The sequence below is a fragment of the Anas platyrhynchos genome, chromosome 30 (assembly GCF_047663525.1).
Source record: "Anas platyrhynchos isolate ZD024472 breed Pekin duck chromosome 30, IASCAAS_PekinDuck_T2T, whole genome shotgun sequence".
In the NCBI taxonomy this organism is placed as follows: Eukaryota; Metazoa; Chordata; class Aves; order Anseriformes; family Anatidae; genus Anas; species Anas platyrhynchos.
In genome coordinates this window covers 2,586,189-2,607,049 of record NC_092616.1, presented here as the reverse complement: position 1 = coordinate 2,607,049, position 20,861 = coordinate 2,586,189, and the positions used below count along the sequence as shown (strand labels likewise).

The following is a 20,861-nucleotide window of genomic DNA, read 5'->3' as shown; positions in this document are numbered from 1 at the left end:
CAGACAACGAGGTCACTGCAGAAAGAGGGCAAGAGGTGCTCCAGACACCAGAAGTTCCCCTTCAGCCCATGAAGAGGCCCCTGGTGGAGCAGGCTGTCCCCCTGCAACCCATGTGTCCCATGGAGGAGCAGATCCTGATGCTGCAGCCTGTGGAGGAGCCCACAGTGGAGTAGGTGAATATGGCCTAGAGGAGGCTGCAGCCCATAGAGTGCTATCGCTGAAGAAAACTCCAAATCTTGGGACCCCAAACAACCACTCAAAAAATATTTACTTCCCCTTTTTCTCTTTGAAGAGGGAGAGAGTGAATGGTGGTGGAGAAGGTCACCTGTGTATCAGGGTAAATCCACCATAGTACGGGCACGGGAAGGGTTCAGCACCAGAGCTGTGACCATCCAGAGATGGCATCTCAGCATCTAGGACATGCTCTGCCAGCCTGGCTGCACAGAAGAGAAGGAGCAGAGGTTCCCCTGAAAGAGATCAGTACAAGGGGAAGGTTTGATTTCCAACAGAGGCATTTCTGGCAAATTCCTGAGAGGCCTGTGGGAGCTGCAGGCCACAAAAGTGTCTGGGACACTGGACGTCCTTCCTCCCAGAGATCCCAGATCCCAAAGAGGCACAAGTTCCAAGGGAAAACTTGCCCTGGATTGTCCCCATCACAAGGAAGCTGAGCCATGCCCAGAGAAGCCCTAGGGATAAGGGCATCCCTAGCATCAGCACCCAGGAATCTTGACTGCCACATTGTCCCCTGAGCCCAGAGGGGAACTTAGGAAATGCTCTTGTAGTAGCCAACAGCCCTGTTCAGCCTCCCCGCAAAGCCCAGGACTTGCAGCTTTGAACAGCTGACAGCCACAGGGCCAGCCCTTGGGAAGGGTCTCCTGACACCCTCACCTTTGGAGGAGAGCTGCAGGAGCACCTGGAACATGGAAATCATGTCAGAAGTGATGGTCACCGTCCAGCAGCCCTCCATCTCACTTGCTGCTGGCCCTCAGCTCAGGACAAGGGATGCGCGCCCTGGCTCCTCAACCACAGCTCCTCTGCAAGGTGCCCCTGCTCCTCCGCCCGTCAGTGAGGGTTGCCCAGTGCAAGCTTTCTGCCTGCTGCCCCCACTCCTGGCCACAGAAGGACAGCGCTGGGGAGCACCCAAGCAGTGCCCAGCAGGGACCAGGCCTTGCAGGGAAGTGCTGGCACTGCCGCTGCTCCAGTGATGATATCCCAGTGATGCAGGGCTTCCCCCTATGACATCAGACCGTGTCATTAGAAGGCCTGTGAGGTCAGTAGCAAGGAGACATATTTTCCGGCATTTCTTGACAAATCCACCAGGAACATCTCCAAATGGTGGCAAAGCCCACGGAATAAAGGAAGTGGAGCACTGGAGTAGTCCCTGCTGTGTTCTTGTACTAAGATACCTCTGCTTTTGGGAGCTCTCCCAGGAAGGTAGGGTTTGAGTCTTTTCCTGGGGATGGGCTTTTTTCAAACGATGGGAGCGAAGGCGCCTGGGATGCATTATATGTGTTAGGATGCATTAGGATGTGTTATATGGAGGGAATTGCAGCACATTCCTGGGCCTTTCTCCCCTCATGTCCCACAAGGCTCTGTGCTCTGAGAAGGCCTCAGCACCCTCGCCCAGGACATCCCCGCTGCCATGCCACAGGCAGAGGTGGCACACGAGGGAATGGCAAACTTACCTTCAGCACCTCATGGTAAGGGAGAGGGGTAGTGCAGCACTGCAGAGGAAGGGAGAACAGCTTGGGACAGATGCAGTGCACTCCTTAATGCTGACACAGCTTCCTTTCAGTGGGGATCCAGCTCCTCCTGCCTGTGCCCCAGGCCGAGGGCATTGGGGCACATCTGGGCTGCAGCACCTCAGCTGTGGCACAAGGGCCAAACTCAGACTTGTCCCAGATCTTTTGCTCAAGAGCCTGGGCATGCAAAGGCTTTCCATCACAGCAGATATGCTGCCGTGGATGGCAGATGGGCACAAAAGGATGAATTCAGGGGTCCCAAGGAGGGCAAGCCCTGGTGTTCCTGAGGCCAGAAGGAATCAGGCCTGGGCTGTGCTGCCCTGACAGCAGAGGGCATTTGTGGTGTTGGTGCAGCCCTGAGGGCCAGTGCTGGAGCTGTGACCGACCTCCAGGCACGAGAATGGGCTGCTGACAATGTCTTTGGATATGGGTATCCTGTGATCCAGGGACACAGAAAAAATCACTGTGTCTGGATAGTACCATCAGAGTGATTAACGGGTGGGGATGAGAAGCAGCAGCAGTGTTTGCAAGCTGAATGACAAAAAAAGGAAACTCTGGTGTGATGTGCCTCATATCTGTGCACTGCCTGCCTCTACCCGATAGAAGTGGGACAGACCTTGGCTCTCTGGGAAGCAGTCACTTGCTCATAAGCACCAGGTCTACCAGAGATGCCCTCAGGGGTGCCCTCTAAGTACCAGCTATAAATGGCCAGAGCTGTCCTGTGGGTCTTGTGCTGCCCATGTCAGCTGCATGCTCCAGTGGTGCTGGGCAGCGTTGGCATCTCAGGTAGCACTGCAGGCCTGGAAGTGGCTTTAAATGGAGCGGCTGCCCCGAATTTCATTAGGCAATGTAGGGATGTCCATGAGACAAGTGCCGTTACAGTCCCTGGAGATGGAGGGAAAACCAGATGGAGAAGAGGGAGAGAGAGACTCAGCTCTCCCTGTGGCACAGTTCTCCATTGGGTCAGGTGGATGCCTCTACAGGCTGCCCTGAGCCTACTGAGGAGGGACAGGTTTAGTTGTCCTAAATGGGTGCATTTTCTGTCATTTCAGCTGGCCAAAGGCATCCCCCACCAGCCTCCAAGGGGATATCCCCAGGTGCTGCCCTGTCCCTCATAGTACCTCCATGAGAGCTTGCAGATGCCTGCATGTACCTCTGCCCCCTGACATGTCACCAGGTGTTTGCAGCCCCCTGATTTCCTCCATCTCCATTTATGATCCTGGAGATGAGACAAGGAGCTAACCTGCAGGTGCCCATGTGGTGCACACCTGAAGTGAGGGCAGGCGAATCCCAGTTCCTGTGTGCCTTGGGCAGGCATGGGTGTGAGCTGAGTGCCCTCCTAGCAACAGGATTAAAATCCAGCATGAGATGTCTTAACGGATTCTGCTGCCTAACTTTTTGGAGAAATGTACTTGTTGTCAAGAAGTGTGCGTGCCCAGCTGAAGGAGAGAGCCTCAGGGGTTCCTTCAGGCTGTTTCACAGCAGGTTCCCCTGCAGCCCCAGGGCCATGTGCAGGGATCCTGGTGGGGGGCAGAGCAAGGGAGGCCTTGGGCTGGGCCTCTGCTGCTGAGCTGGGCCGGGCTCCTGGGCCCAAGGGGAGCTCCTGGCAAGCGGGCAGCACTGCAGAGAGACAGCTCTGCCCAGGAGCAGCTCCTCTGCACAGCGCAGCAGGCCTGGGGGCACTGCCTGCAGAGACACAGTGCTTAAAGGCAGGCAGAAGTGGCAGCATGCCCAGAGCTCCCTGCGGGAGAAGACTTCCCAGCCCTGCACCCGGTAAGTCTCTGGCTGGAGGGCAATGCAGCCGCAGTTCGTGGAGGCAGGAGAAGCCGGGGGTGCAGGCAGGGGTGTCCAGGGCTGTGGTGCAGAGCAGGGTCCCTGCTGTGCCCCAGGGGCTGTGTGCCGGGGCAGGGCCTCTGCCGCCTGCCAGGCTCAGCACTCAGCCTGCCCGGGGAGCTGCCCAGGGCACTGCGGGGAGAAGCTGCGGGTGGAAGGAGCCCCCCCGGCAGGGCAGGGTCCTGCTGCTGGTGGGAGGCTGCTGCCTGGGGCAGCCTGCTCACAGCTCCACAGCACAACCAGGGCGTATCCAAGGGGGCTTCGCAAGAACACAGAGAAGGTGGGGAATTCCTGCTTCAGGCTTAGGTTTCCAGACTCTCTGCTTTCAATTTTCTCTTCTTCGGCTCACTGGGAATAGAAATAGAGGTTATTATTTCAGAGTAGAGGTTGTGACACCTAAGCCTTCACAAGAGGCTTAAGAGGACCATAACCAGTCCCTTTCCTGCCTACAGAATTGATCTCCATCCATAATTTAAGGGGAACTTGGTCATGAGCTCTGGATTCCCTTGTGCTGGGGGAGAATTCAGATATCTTTGTACTAGATTTGTCAAGGCAGTGTTCAAGGTAGGGGCTACTTCCAGGATAAGAGCTCTCCTGAGTATCAGTTAACATTTTCATGCCCTGCTGGGGAGCCATGCGGTTAGTAATGAAATTATAGTGTTTGTGTCAGAGACTGAGGCTCCAAGAACATTCCTCTGTAAAAGACATACAGCTCAGTGATGCACTTTACAAAGACCTTTTAGATACCTCAGCCTACAGCCAGCAACAACATCAATTTTGTTGTTTCTTGAGGGATTATTTGACCTACTCCTCCAGATCTGCAATGAGAAGGATGTCCCTGGACAGTGGGCATCTGAGGTTGCACCCAGTTCATTTATGCCCCAGTGCCCAAGGGCTCTGCTCACAGACTCCTGCTGACAGACCGAGCCTTAGCCAACAGAGCTCAGTCAGAGTTCTGGCCAAGGAGCACTACAAATTTCTTCCAGAATCGAGCAGGAGGTAGTATGTCTTTGATGTTGTGTGGACGGCACTTCCTACAAGATATGCAATAGGTGTCGTACATGTTTGACTTTTCACTTGTAATTCCTTCCATGAACAGGACCCATGTCCAGAGGCATCAGATGTCCAACAGCAGCTCCATCACCGAGTTCCTCCTCCTGCCATTTGCAGACACACGGGAGCTGCAGCTCCTGCACTTCGCGCTCTTCCTGGGCATCTACCTGGCTGCCCTCCTGGGCAACGGCCTCAGTCTCACCGCCATAGCCTGCGACCACCACCTCCACACCCCCATGTACTTCTTCCTCCTCAACCTCGCCCTCCTCGACCTGGGCTGCATCTCCACCACTGTCCCCGAAGCCATGGCCAATTCCCTCTGGGACACCAGGGACATTTCCTATGATGGGTGTATTGCACAGGTCTTTCTCTTTCTATTTTTCATCTCAGCAGAATATTCTCTTCTCACTGTCATGTCCTACGACCGCTACATTGCCATCTGCAAGCCCCTGCACTAAGGGACCCTCCTGGGCAGCAGAGCTTGTGCCCAGATAGCAGCAGCTGCCTGGGGCAGTGGCTTTCTCAATGCTGTCCTGCACACTGCCAATACATTTTCTCTGCCCCTCTGCCAAGGCAATGCTGTGGACCAATTCTTCTGTGAAATCCCACAGATCTTCAAACTGTCCTGCTCAGATTTCTATCTCCGGGAAGTTGGGGTGTTTGCCAGCAGTTTTGTCCTTGCTCTAGGATGTTTTGTTTTCATTATCCTGTCTTACTTTAAAATCTTCACTATTGTGTTGCAGATGCCCTCTGAGCAGGGACAGCACAAAGCCTTTTCCACGTGCCTCCCTCACTTGGCCGTGGTCTTTATGGTTATCAGCACCAGTATGTTTTCCTACCTGAAGCCCTCCTCCATCTCCTCTCCATCTCTGGATCTGCTGGTGGCAGTTCTGTACTCAGTGATTCCTCCAGCAGTGAACCCCCTCATCTATAGCATGAGGAACCAGGAACTCAAATATGCCCTCAGGAAACTGATTCAATGGGTTCACAGTCAGGAGCAGGAAGATGCCCATGTTTCCTGACAGGTTTTTCCTTCTTTTACCCCAGGGAAGGTCTGTGCATTTTTTCTTTCAAAGTCTGATGATCATGTTAATACACAAATGTATTTATCCACCCCTCATCTCCAAAGGCATGAACCTGCTGTGCCTGCTAACCCAAAGGCCTTGTGTACAGTTGTCATCAAGGTGTTATTTCTGTCTTCCTGAGGAGCATCTCTAATAAAAGGGTGTCTCCTCACTGCAGAAACAGAAGGCTGGGCTCTTTTTCCTTATGAAAGCAGGAATTAGCTTCAGGAATTGCAGTCTCCATTGTCTTGGCTGTGCTTCATTTTCTATAGGTTCAGGGGTGGGGGTCACAGGGAGGTGTGTTGCAGAATGAGGACTGGACTCTTGTGCATTGTGGGTGTTTCCTACTTTGACCATCTTAGCCAGTACAAAGTAACTCCAGAACCTTGGGCATCACGGTCCCCTCTCTCTGTGGAGCAGCACTCAGGGTCCTGTGAGGAGCACTTGGAGGAGGCCAGGAGCACCAGGCCTGATCAGAGGAGGAATGGGGAGGGATCAGACAGGAGCTGACCTGGGTTGGAAATTTTCTGATAGACAAAAATGTGGATACTCTATTAGCTTGGGAAACTGTTGACCATCACTGTGCACATGGGACCCTCAGCCCAAGATCCCAATTGGCTTGTTGTTGCATGAACAGATAGGAGAAGCTTTCACAGGAGCCTTAGTCCAAGATCACACAATTTCACAGAATGCTTGAGGTATCAGTCATTTTATCATAGAACGTTTTCAAGTTGTTCAAGCATGACTTCCCTTTGGTGAGTCCAGCTTACTACTGCCAATGACTTTCATGTCCTTTCTTTGCCTGTAAATGGTTGACAGGATGAGCTGCTCTGTTATCTTCATAGGGAAGAAGGTGAGGCTGACCAGCCTATAAGTCTCATTGGTCCTTCTTCTTGCCCTTGAAAAAATAGAAAGAACAACACTATTTAAGCTGCTGTAAGAATGTTAACTCAATCCCAGCCACACCTAATAGAGTTAGGCTTGAAGAAGGCAGAAAGAAATTTATAATGGTTTTAAGGAGAAAATAAATCACCATGAATGTGAATTAACACTTGGTCACGAGAAAGTACTGACCAATCCGATCTCTTAGTTAAGTTATCTCTGCTCAGAGCAGACCATGGTGCGAGAGAGCTCCAGAGGTTCTTTGTGACCCTAAGTCTTGTCAGGGGAAGGGGCTGGACAGTGGAGGCAGGGGTAATGGGCACTTCTGTGTGTTGTGACGTTGCTGGCTTTTGTAATCCCTGTTTGGCCCTGTCCTCAGCACTACCCAGTGACCACGTTCATCCTCAAAATGCAGCTCTGATCCATGGGCTGCAGGACTCAACGAGGATGAGGGTACCACAGAAAATTTCTCAGAAACACTGTTGGGCATTACAGAATCACAAAATAATGAGGGTTGGAAGAGGCCTATGGAGACTGTCTAGTTCAAGCACTTCCCACTCAAGCATGGCCAGCTGGAGCAGGTTGGCCAGGACAGGGTCCAGCAGTGTTTAGAACATCCCCAAGGATGGAAGCTGCAGTATCTCTCTGGGCAATGTTCGTCAGTCACCTACAGTAAAGAGAAGTTTTCTTAGGGTCAGTTAGTGGCCATTGCCTCTTGTCCTGCTGCTCAGCTGCCCTGAGAACATCCTGGTTCCCTTATCCTGTCCTTTTGTCAGACATGTATATACATTGACAAGAACACCCTCGGAACGGTCTCTTCTCCAAGCTGAATAGTACCAGCTCTCTCAACCCATGTCCTTCTTGTACTTTGAAGCCCAGCAACAGACATAGGACTGCAAAAATGGCATTACCAGTGCTGAGCAGAGTGGAAGGACCGCCTCCTTTGTCCTGCTGGCAATGCTCTGTCTAATGCAGTCCAGGAGGCTGTTGGCCACCCTTGACACAAGGGCAGCCTGCTGGCTCATGGTCAGCTTGCTGTCTACCAGTACCCCAAGGTCCTTGTCTCTTCATCAGTCCCTCCCCAGCCTGTACAGGTGCAGGACTTATTTCTCACTATGGGAAGGACTTCCTTTTCTCTTTGTTAAAATTCCTGAGGTTCCGGTTCCCAAGCATGCTGAGGTCTATCTGGATGGAAGAATACCCTTCTTCTCTATCAACCACCTCTCCCGGTTTTGTGTCCTCAGCAACCTGCTGAGGGTGCCCTATGCCCCATTGACCATGCTCTCTATTGAATTATGGAATCATTTACGTTCATGAGGACATACACACTCACTGCTACACACACTCTGGTCTTTCCCTGCATCTCATGTATTTCACCGTCCCCCTGCAATAAAGGGACATCATTCCAGGAGGTTCATGCATCCTCCAGGATTGTGGATGTTTCATGTGTCCATCCAAGTGTGGGGAGTGACAGAGGGGAAGAGAGCAAGGTCAACTCACAGGGTACAGCTGAGCACACATGCCCCAGCACTGGGCATTCCCCACCTCCTAGGCCAAGGCACAAATGCCAAAAAGAAACATCATCATCTCTGATTTTGTAAGGGCCTTCAGCACTGCCATGTTGACATAACATATGTCTTTCTCCTTCACTCACAGACATGAATTCTTTCCAATTTCAAACATTTTCTACTCTATAGAAGATATCTTGAGCTTGCTGGATCTTCCTGGTGCTTGTTACAGTCTTCTGGGTTCCCTCCAGAGCTCACAGTGAGGCTTCCTGTCTGCAGCAGGGCCTGTATGAAAAGCTTTGATGAAATGTTTGTCTTTTTGTCATTCTGCTGTGCAGAAAGAGGAGTCACAGAAAAGCACTTCTTCCTGGCAAAAATTCTCTCTTGAGAAGGTGACCCAGCCTTTTCCACATTAGAGAGGGAAACCAGCACTGCCCATGCCACTTGGGCACATAAGGGCGCAACTTCTGCAAGATCACTTCTTATTGGCTGCTTTTTTCTTTTGCTTTTGCTCTGCTCCCGATCATTTGATTTTGCTGTGGTTGGACCAGATGGTCTTGGAGGTCTTTTGCAACTTTAATGATCCTATGATTCTGTAATGTGCTGAGGATAACCTGAGTGAGCACTAATGTCTTCAGTCTGTGTCCATACCTCATGCCATAGGGTATCTCAAACAAGTACCCAGAAGGGCAATGCACCACAGGGCTGAGATGCCTCCCAGGCTCTAGGAGAGGCAGAAGGAGCCAGAGAGACACCACAACCATTGCAATGCCCTGCCTTTGGGTGTGCAAGGGAAGGACTTGTGTCTCTGAATACTGTTCTGTGTACGAGAAGTGCAGAAGGCCAGCTCAAATGTGGACGCCTCACAAAACCCTGATGCTTCCATGTATGATGCCATGAACAATCCCCACCATCCCCATGAGATCCATCTCACCTGCCCTGCACAGGTTCATTGCAAATGCCCCTGTCTGTTGCATCACCCTCCCCTGCCTTTTTGGACTGTGTCAGGAAATGTGCCAGAGGGACCAGAGAGCTTTCTTGAAACTTGGAATGACATCAAACCTTTCTTCTGGAAGAAGACAGAGGAGGGTGGGGAGAATTCAGGCTGGTCAACCTCACCTCAGTCCCTCAGAAGGTGATGGACCAAGCTACAGCCACCTCCAGGCACTTGGACAAAAACGGGATTGCTGAACCCATAGGTGAGGGGAAAGAAAGGGATGCTGTCTACGTGCACTTTAGGAAGGCTTTTGACATTGCCAGAGACTTCTTCTAGCCTGGTTGGTGCTATGTGGACTTAACAAATGGATGAGGCTGTGGGTGGGAAGCATGCTGGACAATCAGGTCCAGGTGTCATCTGTGGTGCAAAGTTCTCCTGTCAGACAGTTCCTAGCAGTATCCCTCAGTGATCAGCACTTGGGCCAACACTGTTGAATGTCTTTATTAAATCTTGGAATTAGGAGAGAGCAGAGGTAGAGATACATGTACATCATGTGTTACTATGAACACAGTAGATCCTCTGAAGAGTGTATATTTGAAGCAGTTTGTGATACATGGCGTAGTAATTTGTGTCAATTAGATGACTGAGACAATGCTGGCAAGACTGTGGCAAGGCTGGAGAAAGTTTATGGCTTAGCTTGTACTCATGACACTTGCAGCTGGAAAAGCTGACCAGAGGACAGCGGGGGAAGATAATGATGGATGAAGTAACAACTTTCGCGGAGCCAGTTCAACACCAACTCAAGTGGTGCACATGTGCATTTGTAGTCGTGCTTATACAACACCAAGGAGGAGCATGGCGGCCATTGTGACATGTGTTGGCCCCACGTGTCAGAACAGCTACCGGATAGGAGGGGATAAAATGAGTAGTCCACCAGAGGAGAGAGATGTGATGCACTATCAAGGACATTGCCTCAATGGGGACAACCGTTCAAGCAGTATGCCTACTGACTCCTTCCTCTAGTACATCATTGACTGGGGAAACCACCATGCTCATCGGTACCAGTGTCATCGCCCTGGGGTCTGTATGTATGCAAATAGCTCATAATAAAGCTTGCTTAGTTTATACATATATATATATATATAAATGTAATTATATATATACATATAGTCTGCTCTTTGCTAAACTGAACCAATCAGCTTCAGCCCCTGGAATCTAACTACAACAGAGCTTGATAGACCCCATGAAAGAAGAGGCCTTGGGTGTGGGTTTTCAAGTCCCTTCTGCCCGATTATACAGTGTAACAGCAACAGGCACACAGCTTGGTCACATCTCTCTGAGAAGCTGGAAGGCCAGCAGCAGGTATGTGGATTGGAAGATGCTGGTAAGGTTTCATCTGTCTGATCAGCTCACAGTGTACCAGAAGGCTGATGGGTTAGGACACCTGCTTGAAGGGCGATTTGGGGGCAGGGATAGGACAGTGCAGGACAGCCTGCAGTGGAGAATACCAAGAGCACTGACAAGGCTGCAAGGCCCCAACAGCACCAAGGTCTTTGTCCCCCTGGCTATGGCAGTTGTCTCTGCTACTGAGGCTCATGAGGACACATGCTGTGCTCATGACACTGGGGTCTTGTGGCCTCCTTGCAACCCAGTGGGGAGGCCAGCAGGTGTCATAGCGTTGTCCTTAACACAGCATCACACACCCCCCATCCTACTGCCCCAGGAAGAGCCCTGAGCCATGGGTGAGGAACAGGACCTCCCTGCCCAGGGGCTGGGGGCCAGGGCTTGGCCTTTCTGCTTCACCAAACAAACCAAGGCCTTTACTCAGCAGCAGAGTCTCCTGCCCAGTGCCTTTGCCTACCTGCAATCATGGCCTCCAATTGTCTGCTCTAACAAGTCCATGGGGAGGCTTTGTCAGTAATGACCCTCACTGGGGCCCATTAATGCTCCTAGACACTTCAAAGTTTCCTTCTGACTTTTACTTCTCCTGCAGTTACATCATTCTCCTCTCACTACCTGAAGTTTATGGACTCAGCACCAAATGCACCATGGGGCTCATTACAATTCAGCCATTTTCATCCAGTCTTCCAGACTTGTACAGTTAATTAGTGAGATTTCAAGAATGCAGTTTAAAGAGAAAGTATTCAATGACCAGATTTCTAAGAGCATTTTCCTTATTTAAGATTATTTTCCATTAGTTTAGAGTTTTCAGAAGAACTGATAGCATCATTCTCTAGTTGTCATAGATCCAAAGTGTCTCCTAAAGAGGTCTGTATGGGTGGAAAAGCAGTCCCTTGCAGTCCTAGACTGTATGGACAACCTTGCTGCTCAGCTCTCCATCCCCACCACTTCTCTCATCAGCCACCTGGGACTTGCATCACTTTTCCTTACACCAGACTTCTACACTGTATTCTGCAGGTTGTTGTTACAGCTCCTTTGCACCCATTCCCACCTCTGTTCCTCATTCAACTGACTGCACACTGACACAGTTTTTGTTGTTGGTTTTGTTGTTAACATCTAACACCAACCAAGGTAACAAACAAACCCCACAGTCCTCAACAGTAAGCCAAATCCAAGTTGCCTCCAATGAGGTGCACCTTCCAAGGGTTGGCTATACAAGAAAAGATTGACATAGGTTAGAAATGACGAATAGAAGTGCAATTACACAGTTGGGCCTCACAAGGACAGAGTAGAGGGGGACAATCACCTCCCTCCACCTGCTGGCTGCTCATCTCTTGATACAGCCCAGGACACAGTTGGACTTCTGGCCCACAAGCACACACTGCCAACTCACATCAAGCTTTTCATCTAACAGAACCCCCAAGTCCTTCTCTGCAGGGCTACTCTCAATGAGTTCTTCTCCCAGCCTGTACTCATGCCCAGGATTGCCTCGGCCCAGGTGCAGCACCTTGCACTTAGATGTGTTGAATCTCATTAGGTTCACATGGGCCCACTTCTCAAGTGTGTCCAAGTCCCTTTGGATGTCATCCCTTCCTTCTGTCATATCAACAGCACCACTCAGTTTGGTGTCATCTGCAAATTTGCTGAGGGTGCACTCGGTCCTACTGTCTATGTCATAGATAAAGATACTGAACAGTACTGGTCCCAGGACAGACCCCTGAGGACACCACTCATCACCAGCCTGCACTCGGACATAGAGCCATTGACCACCACTCTCTGGGTGCAAGTTTAAGCCAATTCCTTATCCACTGAACGGTGCACCCATCAAATCCATACCTCTCCGATTTGGAGAGCAGGATGTCATGTGCGATCACGTCAAAGGCCTTGCAGAAGTCCAGGAAGATGACATCGATCGATCTTCCTTTTTCAACTGATGCAATCACTCCATAGTAGAAAGCCACCAGATTGGTCAGGCACGATTTACCCTTGATGAAAATGTGCTGGCTCTCTTGGATCACCTCTTTGTCTTGCATGTATCTTGACATTGCTTCAAGGAGGATCTTTTCCATGGCATGTTACTCTCTCCTGCATGTTAGAGGAAACCAGAGTGAAAATGTTTCATGAAATGCTTCAGATGGCTAAAGTTGTTCCAACCATAACTGTATTATTTGCCTTTCTTGGTGGGAATATTCACATCTTTCTGTATGCATAGAAATATATATTTGTATAGCTCCATCTGTAACTACAGATATATGTGCAAGTAAATGGAAAAGTATATACACAGTTACTGCATACATATAGATAAGTGGGAGACTCACAGGCAAGTGGATGGGATTCTAGAATTTTATATCGCCCAAACTATCAGGAAACCAACCCAGCAGTGCTGGGAGCTGGGGAAAGGGGACACGTGGAGGAAAGTCCCAGTGACACAGCTGGGAGGTGGGTTGTGATGCCATTCCTACTGCAGTGACCTGACTGCCTGGTGGCAGGCAGGCAGACACGGCGATGTCATCGAGTGCATCACAAACCCCACGGGACACAGGCGGCAGCTCTGACAGGGGACAGCTCTGTCGAGCCACCATGGCTGGGCTGCTGCTGCTGAGGTCACCTCCTCACAACACTGCGATGGGCCAGGAGCAGGCAGGCCTCAGGAGGCCATCAGGAGCAGCAGCTGTGGAAGTTGAAGGCTGATGCCTGTGCCCTGGGGAGGGCTGCCCTGCAGTGATGCCAGCTGGACACAGGGTGGGAGCCTATGGGAAAAGGCACAAGAAAGTGCTGGATGTGACAAAGCACAGTGGGAGAAAGGAGCAGAGTACAGGCAGGGCTGTGAGGGACAGCAGTATCTCACGTGCCCTTGGTGGGCAGAGATGTGAGCTATGGACAAACGGCAAAGAGAGATGGAGGGGAGCAGTGGAGACCAGAGGTCTGGTCCTTGCTCTAGAGACTCCAGATACCCTGTACTTGATCACATCTCTCTGTCCTGCCTTCTTCCAGTTGCAGTTGCTCTGGGAGTGCTCAGCCATACCCGCCTGCGTGTGCACATCCATGTGTGTTTAAAAGATTGTGTCTTTGTGTACACATGGCTGGATATTCCTGCAGACACCAACTCTAGGTGAGCTTTGCCTTTCCTAAAAGCATATGTCCACCACAAAGGTAAGATAAGTAAGTTTCTTTTTTGGAGCCTGTCCTTGCTGTCACCCCCTGGCAGATCCTTCATGGCCCATCTCAGTGCCCTATCCCTGCAGCGGCCCAGCCCCACTGCCACACACGGTCCCACAGCCGTGCTGCCAAGGCAACACACATGGCAGTGCACATTCAGGGTTGGGTCAAGTCCTGCTATTACAATCCCAATGGCACACTTGGGGTCCCCTCCTGCCATGGCCCTCCTGCGTTTGCATCCCCCTCCAGCCCCCAGCTGTGGGAGTGTGGCCATGGGGGTCGACAAGCCCCATGGTTGGTGATAACATTGGACTCTTAATGATGAGTCCATCAGGAATGTAAAGAGTTTAGAGGGAACAAAGAAGGGTGATTCAGGAGACCCCTTGTTGTCTGGGGTTGCTTGTTCTCCAGCCGTTAAGGCATGGAAGTTGCTGGGTGTTTTCTGTTGCAGGGCAAAGTTGTTGACCAATGAATAGTTAGTGGAAAAGTACTGCTGGGGGGCGAATGGTATAAGAAGGGAGCCTGTCCTCGATAAGGGATAATGAAGTTATGTCCTCAATATGAGAGATGAAGTTAGGCCCTCAGTAAGAAAGAGCTGAAGTTATGTCATCAATAAAGATGTAGCAGTTACAGATCCTAAAAGAACCCTGGTGTCCGTGTGGTCATTATGCCACACCCGGCCCCTGCCCTGACCCATCCACATCCCACGGGAGCCTCTGCAGACAGCCCTGCTCCAAGTCTTCAGGGCTCTGGGCCAGGACAGAGGCCAGCAGGGCTGGCTGTTCCCCTGACACAGGCCCTGAGCCTGGCACAAGGATGGAGATGGCCTGGCAGCCAAATGCACCCCTAAACCTGGGGGGAGCGGCCAGTGCTGGACATGGATGACAAGAGATGCTGCAGGTGACGAAAGCCCTGGGCCACCTCCCTGCTCTGTCTGTGCCTGATGGGCACAGCCCGGCCTCCTCCCTCCTGCACCAGCCTGTCTTCCATCCCTGCCACACGACCCAAAGCCAGCAGTGGGTGTCCTCCCCTTGCGTGGCTGCACATCCCAGCTCAACACAGATGTTTCTCTCTGCTGGGCAGCTTCCAGCCTGGCCCAGCTGGCCCCCAGCTCTCCCAGCTCCCTGTCCTCTGTCCACCTCCCAGGCTGGCCTGGCCCCACGGCAGTGCTCACTGCAGGCTGCTGCAGGGCTTTGGGCATTGCCACCACAGCCCCAGTTTCCATTCACTCCTGATCTGATGAGAATGGGTCTCAGACCAAGATTTGTTTGGTTTAAATACACAGAGAGCCTGTTTCATTGTTTAGAGAAACCATGGATCACACAGATGGGAATACTTAGATACAAGGGAATGGAGAAGGGCATTTCTGTGTAGGCAACATTATCACAAAGCCAGAAAGGAAAATCAAACAAATGAACAAGCAAACTCCATATGGAAAGTTCCTGGGGAGGAATAACCCCAAGTAGCAGAACAGGCTGGGGGGGTGACCTGCTGGAGAGCAGCTCTGCAGAGAGGCACCTGAGAGTCCTGGGGGACAGCAGGCTGAGCACGAGCCAGCAGTGTGCCCTTGTGGCCAAGAAGGCCAACAGGATCCTGGGGTGCATTCGGAAGAGTGTTGCCAGCAGGCCAAGGGAGGTGATCCTCCCCCTCTACTCAGTCGCGGTGAGGCCACACCTGCAGTCCCGTGTCCAGGTCTGGGCTCCCCAGGACAAGAGGGATATGGAACTACTGGAGAGAGTCCAGGGGAGGGCTACTAGGCTGATTAGAGGACTGGAGCATTAGATTAATGGGCCTGTTTAGGAGAGGAGAAGACTGAGGGGAGACCTCATCCATGTGTATAAATATCTGAGGGGGGGTGTCAGGAGGATGGAACCAGATTCTTCTCAGTTGTACCCAGTGACAGGACAAGAGGCAATGGGCACAAACTGAAGCACAGGAGGTTCCAACTGTATATGAAGAAGCACTTCTTTACTGTGAGAGTGACAGTTTCACAGAGAGGTGGTGGAGTCTTCCTCTCTGGAGATATTCAAAACTCACCTGGATGCCATCCTGTGCAATGCGTTCTCGGTGATCCTGTTTGGCAGGGGGGTTGGACTAGATGATCTTCAGAGGTCCCTCTAACCTTGGCCATTCCAAGATTCTGTGAAACCTAAAGAAAACAGGGAGACAGGTAGCCTTGAGATATCAGAAGCAAAGGAGATAAGGGATGGAAGATAAAAAACAAAAAGGAGAAAAACAACTGCAGGAAGATTCCAGACTGACCTTTTGCTCATTAAGTGTCACTAATATATTAAAAATCACACCAGTAAAAATGGTAATGTATGCTAATGTGGAATATGATGTTTTCCCCACCTGCCTCCCAATACCCCTCCTCCCCCTGCGCCTGGTCCTCTGTAATGCACAAACTCAGTAGAGGAAAGTTAGGAAAGCTGAAACAGCCAATTAAAAGTAGCCAGAGAGAGAGTTTCTCAAGTTTGTTGTGTGTAAAAAATGGTGATTCAAGCTAGATGTATGCTTGCTTTACAAAAGTTCACCAAGAAACCTGACTCTGCAGAGTTCTATAATTACTTATTGAATTAAAAGACCTTTGTGTGCATTCTGACTATATATAGATCTCCACACCACAGCCTGTGGAGGAGCCCCCAGTGGAGCAGGTGGCTGTGGCCTAGAGGAGGCTGTGGCCCATGGAGAACCCCTATAGGAGCAGGGGATCTGGGGGGGAACTGCTGCCTGTGGGGGACAACAGTCTGCTACTGACAGATGGACCCCAATGTTACGCACCCGTGTAAGAGCAATTATTGAAGAGCTGCTGCCTGGGGGGAAGCGCACACAGGATCAGTTTGGATAGGACAGCATCCCATGGGAGGGATCCCATGCTGGAGCAGGGGCAGATAGTGACCCTGAAGGAGTGGTGGAGATGAAGCATCATGGACTGACCGCAGCCCCCATTCCCTATTCCCCTGAGCTATTTGGGGGGTGTAAGGAGAAGAGGATGTATGGAGGGCAAGGTGGGTTTTAGTTTGCTTGTAGCTCCTCATTATTCTAGTTTGCTGGTGATAGGCAACAAATTATATTAGTTTCCCTACGCTCATTCATTTTTGCCCATGACAATAACTGGTGACTGTGACAATACAGGGGGTTGCAGTTGGACCAAATGATCTTGGAGGTCTTTTCCAACCTTAATGATTCTATGACTCTATGATTCCATGAAGCTCGGTGGCTGATCTGATCTTACTAGGTAAACAAACCCTGAGCACCTTTCATCATATTTTCTCCCCCTTTTCCTTTGAGAAGAAGGAGTTAGAGAGAGGTTGTGGTGGAGTTGAGCTGCTTAGCAGAGTAAAACCACCATAGAAGGCAAAGAGGAGGGGTTCAGCACCAGAGCCGTGGCCATCCAAGGATGGCATCTCAGCACCCAGGACATGATCTGATATCTCCCAGGGAAATCTGGCCCTGGATTTTCCATCTTTATGGGGATACACAGAGCAGTGATTAAAGCAGCCTTTGGGCTCAGAGCAGCCCTAGCATCAAGACCCAAGAGTCCTGGCCGCCCCATTGTCCCTTAGCAAAGTGGGACCCTCAGGAAGGGCTCTCACAGCAGCCACCAGCCCTCTCCAGCCCCCCACTTCCTCCCTCCCTAAGCCCAGGACTTGCAGGTTTTGACAGCTGAAAGCAGGTAGAGGAGGAGAGAGAAGGGTGGATATCTTTTTAGTTCACTTTTTTTTTTTTTTCTCATTGCTCCAGTCTGTTAGTAAATATATTATCTTAATCTCGCTACAGAGTCTGCTTATACCGTGACTGCAAATGATGAGACATCTCCCCTTCCCTTGAATAAACCTTGCAGCCCTTTCCAACTCTATTTTCTTTGTCTGTATTGTTCAGGAGCAGGGGTGAAAGAGTCGTGTGGTGGAGTTCAGCTGCCCATCAGTGTGAAACCACCGCAATGCTCAGACCTATTGCTGACACCAGCTTTGAAAGAAGAGGCAGGAATTCAGGCAGTGCATTGGAGAGATGCTGTTTTATTAAGTAGATGCTAAAAGAAAGTCATTGCTGATGTGAGGAATGTTTTAACAATTCCAATTCGTGTCCATAAATTCGTGTCCATAAAGAATAATTCTGTTTGAATCCTGTCTGCCTCTGGGCCCTGCAATGGCAGTTTAATTCTTGAACCACAGATGCAGTGTGCCCCAGTCTCCCCCTCATTCCAGTCAGTTTATCACGTCTTCAGAAAACACTCCTTAAATTTATGAACCTGTTTGCTTTTGTTATTCCTGACTTCTAGTTCTAACAGTTACAGTTTTTCTTTTCTGTCTTCTTCGAGATTGATTTAACACTGCTATAGATGTTATGTAGATGACTGTGAATAGCTGGGAAAGAATGTTTTAATTGCTCGTGAATTGCCAACCTGTTTGGGAGTTTTAGAACAACTGATAATAACCGGTGACTGCTGGTGACTGTTATGGGATCCTTGGTATCTGGCCAGGGGGGCCAAGAGATTGAGAGGAAGAGAAAAGAAGCTGAAGGACGGCTGGGAGACAAGACCTGGGAGAGTTTACAGAGAGTGTTCCATAAACTTGGAATAGTGCCAAGTAAGTGCAAAGGGTGAGAGGAAGACTACGAGCCTTCAGCATGAAAGACCCCTAGAGACCCCCAGAGGAGACTGATGCGCATGCTCCAGTAGGAGGAACCGGACTCCGGAAGCTAATTATAATAATCTACTTTTTTAGAAGTAGTAATGAATATGTATTAGTCTAGGTGCATAAAAATCAGCTGCTTGATGTAACTGGTGTGCGTCCTGGTGGAGCGGAGACTCCCGGTGCACCCAGCGCTGTTTGCTTACCTCTATTCCTTTATATTCTTTTAATAAATCCTATTTTTTTATTTAATCCTAATTTGAATCCTGAGCCATTTATAACAATTTGGGGGCTCGTCCGGGATGGCTATAGTTCCTGAATTCTGATTTAATCTAGGAGAGGCGCCCCACCATTTGGTGGCTCCTGTTTGAGTCAGATCGGGACTAATGCCATCCTGAACCTGAATAAAGGTAAGCAAAGAATTTAATTTTTTTTTGAGCTCCCGTGTTGCCGGCTGTTTTTTGCCCGTAATTCTGCGCGCGAAGATCCGGACGAAGACGACAGGGTCGTTTGGATACCGTTCGGTTGGATTCCGGTGTCCGGAATCGAACCGGATGAAGACGACAGTCGTTTGGATACCGTCTGGTTCGATCCCAGACGAAGACAGCAGAGACGCTGGTGGATACCGTCCGATTGGAGTCTGGACGAAGACGACTGATTCGTAAGATACCGTCTGGTTGGGTAAGGGTACGGTTGCCAGTTTTTGTGTGTGAGAGTGTAACTGAGACTTCTAAAGTCAGCGTGGAGGTCTTTTTGTTTTCTCACTGGTTCTAATCTCCTGTCGGGGGGGCTGGGCTGGTGAGAAGAGGGATACGTGGGTGGGTGATAGGTCCTAAACCCCCTGCAAGACACTCTCACCGGGCAGCCAAGGGCTGTGGGAATTGCCACTAGTAAAATTCCTGGATGGGTCAGATAAAATCGAAGACCAAGGACCAGAAAGGGAGCAAATTACCAGATATATGACCAAAAAGTCCATTATGAATAATTATTAGAAATTGGAACAATAGGGGCCCCAGGAAATTAAAGAGTAAATTGAAAATGATCCAGTATTATATGATAGAATGACCAAAAGAACCCTTAAGACCCCCTGTATTTTGATCCACGGAGGACGGGGTCTGTCAGGCTTTGAACATTAATACTAGAATACCCGTGGATCCCGAAAAGAGCAAGCTGAAACATTGGAATTAGAATTTAGAGAGCAATTGATTAAGAATGAATATGTGCTACTGTGCTGTGCTGCACTTATACCACCAGATAACAGGAGCCTCTCGGACCCAGAGAACCAGATCAAAAACAACCTCATGGTTCAGACTTTAACCAAGGGGTCTAAGATAAGGAGGACTGTTCACAAAGGGACAGGTTATGTATATGTATAGGAATGTTTATGTATATGTAACTCTTTACTAAAGCAATTTGTCACGTTAGGCCTGCACGACTTTGGGGGGACTACCCGCCCCATGCTGCATGGAACTGAGTAAACATACCTACTTTACAATCCTACTGATTGTGGAGTCAGCTTTCTGTGAGTCATTTTGGTGAGCCAGGCAGGAGACACTCTGCTCGGCTGCGGGATCGGCTGCAGCGTGGACGCCCCTAGGTGCACCCTGAGTGTTTTTGCTCGGAGGGGACTCCACTCTCAGCTGCTCACCGCAGGAGCAAAGATCTCCTGAAACTGCAGACAAATGGTATGTTTTCAGCTGCTGGAGGGATACTAACTGGAGTGTTAATAATTGTATGTGTTTTTATGTATGTATTTTGTGTTGAAAGTATTTGTGTAAATGTAAGGGTTTGAAACAAAGTGTTACAAGTCACTTCATGAAAAACACAGTCAGAGACAATACTTATTTGGTTGGTTATCATTCTAAATTATATTCCTGTGGTATGAATGAGATGTGCTGGAGGCCTCCGTGTGCGAGTGTGCTGTGTGAGTGAGACGCAGCGTTGCTGCAAAGCGAGTGCAGAGTTCCGATCCGTTGTTCCGTACTCTCCGCAAGGGGAGTGGGCAGAGACGAACAAAGTGCTTGACAAACTGAAAAGAAGTGCTGTTTTATCCAAGTTTTGAGTGGTGGTGCCTAATATATGGGCCCGGTGTATCTTGTGTATCTTGTGTATCCTATTTTTGCTCTTAAATGTTTTGACTGTGACAAGAAAAAGGCAGGAGCATGATATGACATGCTTCCTGCAACATATGAGGCCCGCACAGGCCGAGACCTGGACTCACTGAGACCCAGACTCGCTGAGACCTGAACAGGCCGAGAGACCGGAGCGGCGCCGAGAGACCGGAGCGGCGCTGGGAGACCCGAGACACTACGGACTACCGCTGGACGGAGAGAGCCCTGAGAGACGCTGCAGAGCCACGGATGGCTCTGAGAGACACAGAATAGACCTGACAGAAGCTGCAAAACGCGGGGAAATTGAAGTAATTGCAGAACATCCGAGATCGAGTTGCTACGGGAGACCAGAGGCGTCAGTGGACACCGGTAGCTGACCCTCACCGTGAGGCGAGTCGGCACATAGCAGAGGGGCGGACATCAGGACCCTGCAGCCTGTCTGACATAACCATGGAGGCAGCGGCAGCAGCGGCTGTGCTGCTTCACTCTGGCATTCTTTTTATAAAAGGTTTATCTTGCAATGTAAAAAAAGACTAT

The 20,861-nt window shown here is 50.2% G+C and overlaps 1 pseudogene; it reads left to right on the top strand.

Annotated features, from left to right (window-relative positions):
* The first annotated feature begins 4,696 nt into the window (after positions 1 to 4,696).
* Positions 4,697 to 20,861, top strand: part of LOC139999806 (olfactory receptor 14A16-like) — a 34,363-nt pseudogene continuing 18,198 nt past the window's right edge.